This window comes from Pinus tabuliformis, chromosome 6, assembly GCF_031772625.1.
Source record: "Pinus tabuliformis cultivar Carrire ecotype Pingquan chromosome 6, CPIR1, whole genome shotgun sequence".
Taxonomy (NCBI): domain Eukaryota; kingdom Viridiplantae; phylum Streptophyta; class Pinopsida; order Pinales; family Pinaceae; genus Pinus; species Pinus tabuliformis.
The window spans coordinates 204,121,953-204,127,171 of record NC_142292.1 but is presented as its reverse complement, the minus strand read 5'-3'; the positions used below and the strand labels follow the sequence as shown (position 1 = coordinate 204,127,171).

Sequence of the window (5,219 nt, the reverse complement as noted above, 5' to 3'; positions counted from 1 at the left end):
ATACCACAATTCATAATCTTGTTTCTTATAGCACTAGATGGACATCTATTCTTTATATATGCAGCACATAGAATAGCATCAGCCCAAAACATTATCTTTACATTTTTGAAGAAAAGCATGGATCGTACCATATTCAAAATTGTTCTATTCATTCTTTCAGCTACACCATTCTGTTGGGGATTATAAGGCACAGTTGTTTGATGTTTGATCCCATGTTGGCGAAGATAGTTTTCAAATTCATTTGATGTATATTCTTTTCCATTATCAGTGCAAATAGACCCAATATGAGATTGTGCATCATTTTCAATCCACTTACGAAAATTCTTGAATGTTTGAAAAGCATCAGATTTGTTCTTCAATAAATAAACCCAACACATTCGGGTGTAGTCATCAATAAATGTCATGATATATTTATTTCCATTTGCAGAAGGAACAGGCATTGGACCACATAAATCTGAATGAATGAGTTCAAGCTTCCTATGTGCTCTTGAATGTGAATCATGAAAAGACTGTTTGCTATGCTTTCCTAGAATGCAAGCATCACATTGCTTATGTTTTCTAGGAATTGTAGGCAAACCAGCAACACCATTTTTCTTTAATAAGCGAAGACTGTCATAGTTTAAATGTCCAAATCTAGCATGCCATAATAAACTTGATGGAAGTGTACCTTCTTCATGATGAGAAATATATGAGAAATGTTGTGCATGAGCAGAGGTTCCTTGCAGTTTAAGAAGTCTTTCTTCTTCTATTCCCCTCATGACAAGTGAGTGGTCAGATGCCTTTCTTACCTCAAGCTTTCCATCAAACATATGAATGGAGTGACCTTGCTGGCGGATGTGGACCAAGGACAACAAGTTTCTCTTGAGCTGTGGGAGATATAGAACATGATCCAGAAGAAAGTCTGGAAGACCAGGCAGTTTAAGCCTGATTGTGCCAAGCCCTGATGGCTTGATTTTTGACTGATCTGCAAAGTATACTGCTCCATCAACATTGTCAGTGAAATCTTCAAAAAAATCTTTCCTATGAGTCATATGACAGGTTGCTCCTGAATCAAGCAACCAATCATTTTTCGAAGAAGCAAGTGAAGCATTAAACAAATCTTCATTTACTCCAATGTTACATTGTGCCTCAATATAGTGAGCGGATTCAGGTGCTTTACCTTTGTCTGTGTCATCAGTTTTACCTTTCTACTGGTTTCTTCTCTGCTCAATTTTGTCCCATGGTAGCTTGCATGTAGAAGCATCATGTGATCCATTTCGTTTGCAGCGAATGCAATGCAGATCTGCCTTTTCTCCTTGAGAATGTCTGCTCCCCCTGCCTCTGAAGTATCTTCCTCTTCCTCTTCGTCCACCTCTTCCTCTTGTAGAATCTTGAGTAGGATGCTTTTCTTTATGAGCAAGGCAAACAGTCTCTTCAGAAGATTCAGGGACTGTCTTCTTTCCAAAGGCTTTCTCTCTTTCAGCAAACTTTTTCACAAGAGAGTCAAAGGTTATATGTTTAAGATTTCCATTTGCTTGTAATGACTCAAGATAATTGGAGTAGGTAGGATAGAGTGCTTTGAGAAAGGCAATAAGAGGGATATCCAACTCAACCTTAGTGGATTTAATATCATGCATTATAGACTTTACTTCAGATGCAAGAGCAAGAGGATCATTATTTTTCAGTTCAAGAGTGAAGAGTTTAATCATGAGCTGAACAACTTCAAGTGCAGAATGTGAATCATAGAGTTCTTTCAGCTTTTGTAAAGCTTCAAAGGCAGTGGAATAAGATGAAATATGACGACTTAGTTCTTCATTTACAGATGCTGCGATTAATGCATAGGCTTTGCTGTTCTTATTTTCCCAAATGGCGAGTTCTTTGTCTGATGTAGGCTGCACAGGGTCTTTGTCTTCTTCTCCGACACACACTCCTTTCCACAACTCATTGTAGATGAGGGTGTGTTTTACCATCCGGAACCATTCAGGATAGTTCTCCTTGCCAGTGAGAACTATTCCTACCATAGAGACGATTGAATGCATTCTGTAAAAAAATACTTCTGCTAAAAAAAACTTTTGCTGATAAAAAGAACTTCTGCTGATAAAAACTTTCTGCTGATATACAATGAAATTGTACTCAAAAGGGCAACAGATTTCAAATTCTTTATGCACTAAGTTTTCTTCAAATGTCTCCAAAATTTTATAAAATATCCTCCACAAAATATTCAAACAGTGTCCAAAACTTATTCAAACAGCTTACAGCGCATTCAAAACTTATTCAAACAGCTGGTCAATATATATATGCTGGTCAATCATCAAAAAGGCATATACATGCGGTTTAATACCAAACTTTATGGAAACATATACCACTCGGACGGTGCTAATAGTTCTTTGACAGGAGCTTTCAGGCCTTCGAATAGTTGTAACCATCGCTGGACTTCTTCCACAGAATCATCCAATCTTCTGCACAATTTCACCTTTAGGAGGTGCTGTTGTTTGGAGCTCGGAGGGAGCGCAATGGACTGTCTTTCATCTTCCTTTGGCGTGATTAATTCCACCACCCTTAACAATAATAACAATACCTTGCGCCCAAGGCTTGGGGTCTGTCACGTGAAGAACAACACTATATCAACGATGGCCAGGGTTCGATGCGCAACAGCAGCCTCAAAAACATATAAAATAACCATTCTTCCAGGTGATGGCATTGGACCAGAGATTATGTCTGTCGCAAAAAAAGTGCTGCGTCTCGTGGGCTCCCAACAAGATGTAAACTTTAAGTTCAATGAAATGCTTGTGGGTGGAGCTGCAATAGATGCAACAGGAGTTCCTTTACCAGATGAAACTTTGGCTGCTTGCAAGCAATCAGATGCAGTGCTTCTTGCAGCTATTGGCGGCTATAAATGGGACAATAATGAGCGTCATTTGAGGCCAGAAAGTGGATTGCTTGGACTTCGTGCTGGACTTGGTGTGTTTGCAAATTTGCGGCCTGCCATTGTTTTACCTCAATTAGCAGACTCTTCCACTTTGAAGCGAGATGTTGTTGGTAGAAAGCGTCTTGCGAATGCAGGGAAGTTTCTCGCGTCGTCTCAGGCTTCCTGACAATTGTGAGATCGACAGGGTGGAGGCAAAGATGGACAAGGGTGTGCTCACCGTTATTATCCCCAAGACGCCTGTTCGAGAGCCCCGTATCAAGACCATTCAACTTTCTGAGTGAAAGGGAGGGAGGGGCGACGGAAAATAATTTCAATACTAGCTGGTAAAAGATTTGAATCTGATACGCCGTTTCCTTTGAGATCTCCTCAACAGAAGGATTTCAGAGCAGGTGCATCGGGTGTGGACAGAGGCAATCAATGCGCAGAGAATCAATGATTTTTAACGGATGCGCATAGAATTAATGACACTCAGGACAGATGCAGCGCTCATGACAGAGCAGCGCTCAGGACAGAGGAGCGCTCAGGACAGAGATAAGGGAGTTACAAGGAATCTGGGACCTGGGCTCTGATACCATGTCAGGCCAGGGTAACTCCAGACTTGGCAGAAAAGACTGATTGATTATTTCATTAGATAACTATTGTTTATATACAAAAATGAGACGGATCAGTTCATCTTCTTGATGACTGTTCACGTTCCAGTTTACCCAACCGCTGAGGATTAGGTGTGAACACAATCAACGAACGTCACAATATATATGCACCAATAGTGACGTCCATTAAAGGTCCATCACAATAAATCATTGTTTTTCATATGAAATGGTGACGGTCACTATCTGTCATTATAATTAATATTCGTGACGGACCTTGAATGTTGCCATAACACCTATACTTTTGGCGACGCTACCTTTGGTGACGTTTAATTTTTGGTGACCGAGGCTATGGTCCATCACCATTGCTCATATGCAATGGTGACAGTTGCTATCCATCATTATAAATCATTGTTGGTGACAAACTTTGAATGTCACTACAACACCTATATTTTTGGTGATGCCACCTTTGGTGACATTCAGTTTTTGGTGATGGAGGCTATGGTCCATCACCATTGCTCATATGAAATGGTGATGGTCTCTATCCGTCATTATAAATAATTATTGGTGACAAACTTTATATGTCACTACAAAACCTATACTTTTGGTGATGCCACCTTTGGTGATGTTCAGTTTTTAGTGAAAAATGCTCTTTTAACCGTTACCAATGATCTTATGGTGACATTTTTTGCCCCTCACCATTGTCCTTTTTTCTTGTAGTGTTATGTGAAAGTGTTGACTTAAATTTATTTGCAGCCTTTGAAAAACATAATAAAGGCATTGGATCCAAGCTCTTGACCAAGATGGGTTACAAGGGAGGAGGCCTTGGAGTAAACCAGCAAGGCATTAAAAATCCAATTGAGGCCAAGGATAGGCCTAAATATGAAGGCTTAGGCTATGTTGCAAAATAAGAATGGTCTTCTAGCGACAACTCATAGGTATCGTGTTCCTTTTTCCATAAGAGAGGACATGAGGAGGCAATATGTTGGGATTTTCATCTAGAATTGGTTCCCGCTTGGTTCCTCAAGCGTAAGGAGGACTTATAATGAAAAACATCTCCAAAGAGAGATGAAAAAGTTGAAGAAGAAGGGAAGCTAAATTCTTCTTTCTACGCAAGTTCCTCACATAAGAAGCGTAAGCCAAAGGACAACAAAAAGAGGTATAATCGTTCTATTAATGCAAACACTTTTCATAATGGAAAACAACATGCTTATTTGAATGACATGTTGGAAATATGATTCCATGCACCTTTTTCCTTTCATCTAACCATTGTGTAGATAAGTGAGATAAAATGAAATCAATCATCAAGAATATGTTTATGTTTGATGGAATTGAGACTGAAAAGAGAAAATCTCATCCAAGGTTAAAGGAAAGTGAGCCAAGAGGAGCTCAAAAGAACTTTTGTACTCACTGCAATATCAGTGGACATTGGGTCGAGAAGTGTTGGAAATTGTTTTCACAACTTCATCCTGGTAAGGGCAAGCAAATCATGAAAGCACCAGAAGAGGAAGAGACAAAAGAAAAAGTGGCGCAACATGCAACCATCCCTGAAGCAACTTCAGAAGAAGAGAAAGTTCAAATAGAGGGTTCATTTACTTGGTTGGGTAAGAAATGGGAGAACTATTTGTCCAGCTAAAGTTTGTAAAATTTTGTTTTGCACTAGTTGCATATCCCCATAGTTGGGTAACTTGTAAAAGTGATGTTGATAAATAAATCACTTATAT

The 5,219-nt window shown here is 39.4% G+C and overlaps 1 pseudogene; it reads left to right on the top strand.

Moving 5' to 3' along the window:
- Nucleotides 1-2,456: 2,456 nt before the first annotated feature.
- On the top strand, nucleotides 2,457-3,074 carry LOC149258164 (3-isopropylmalate dehydrogenase 2, chloroplastic pseudogene; annotated as a pseudogene).
- The last annotated feature ends 2,145 nt before the right edge of the window (nucleotides 3,075-5,219 follow it).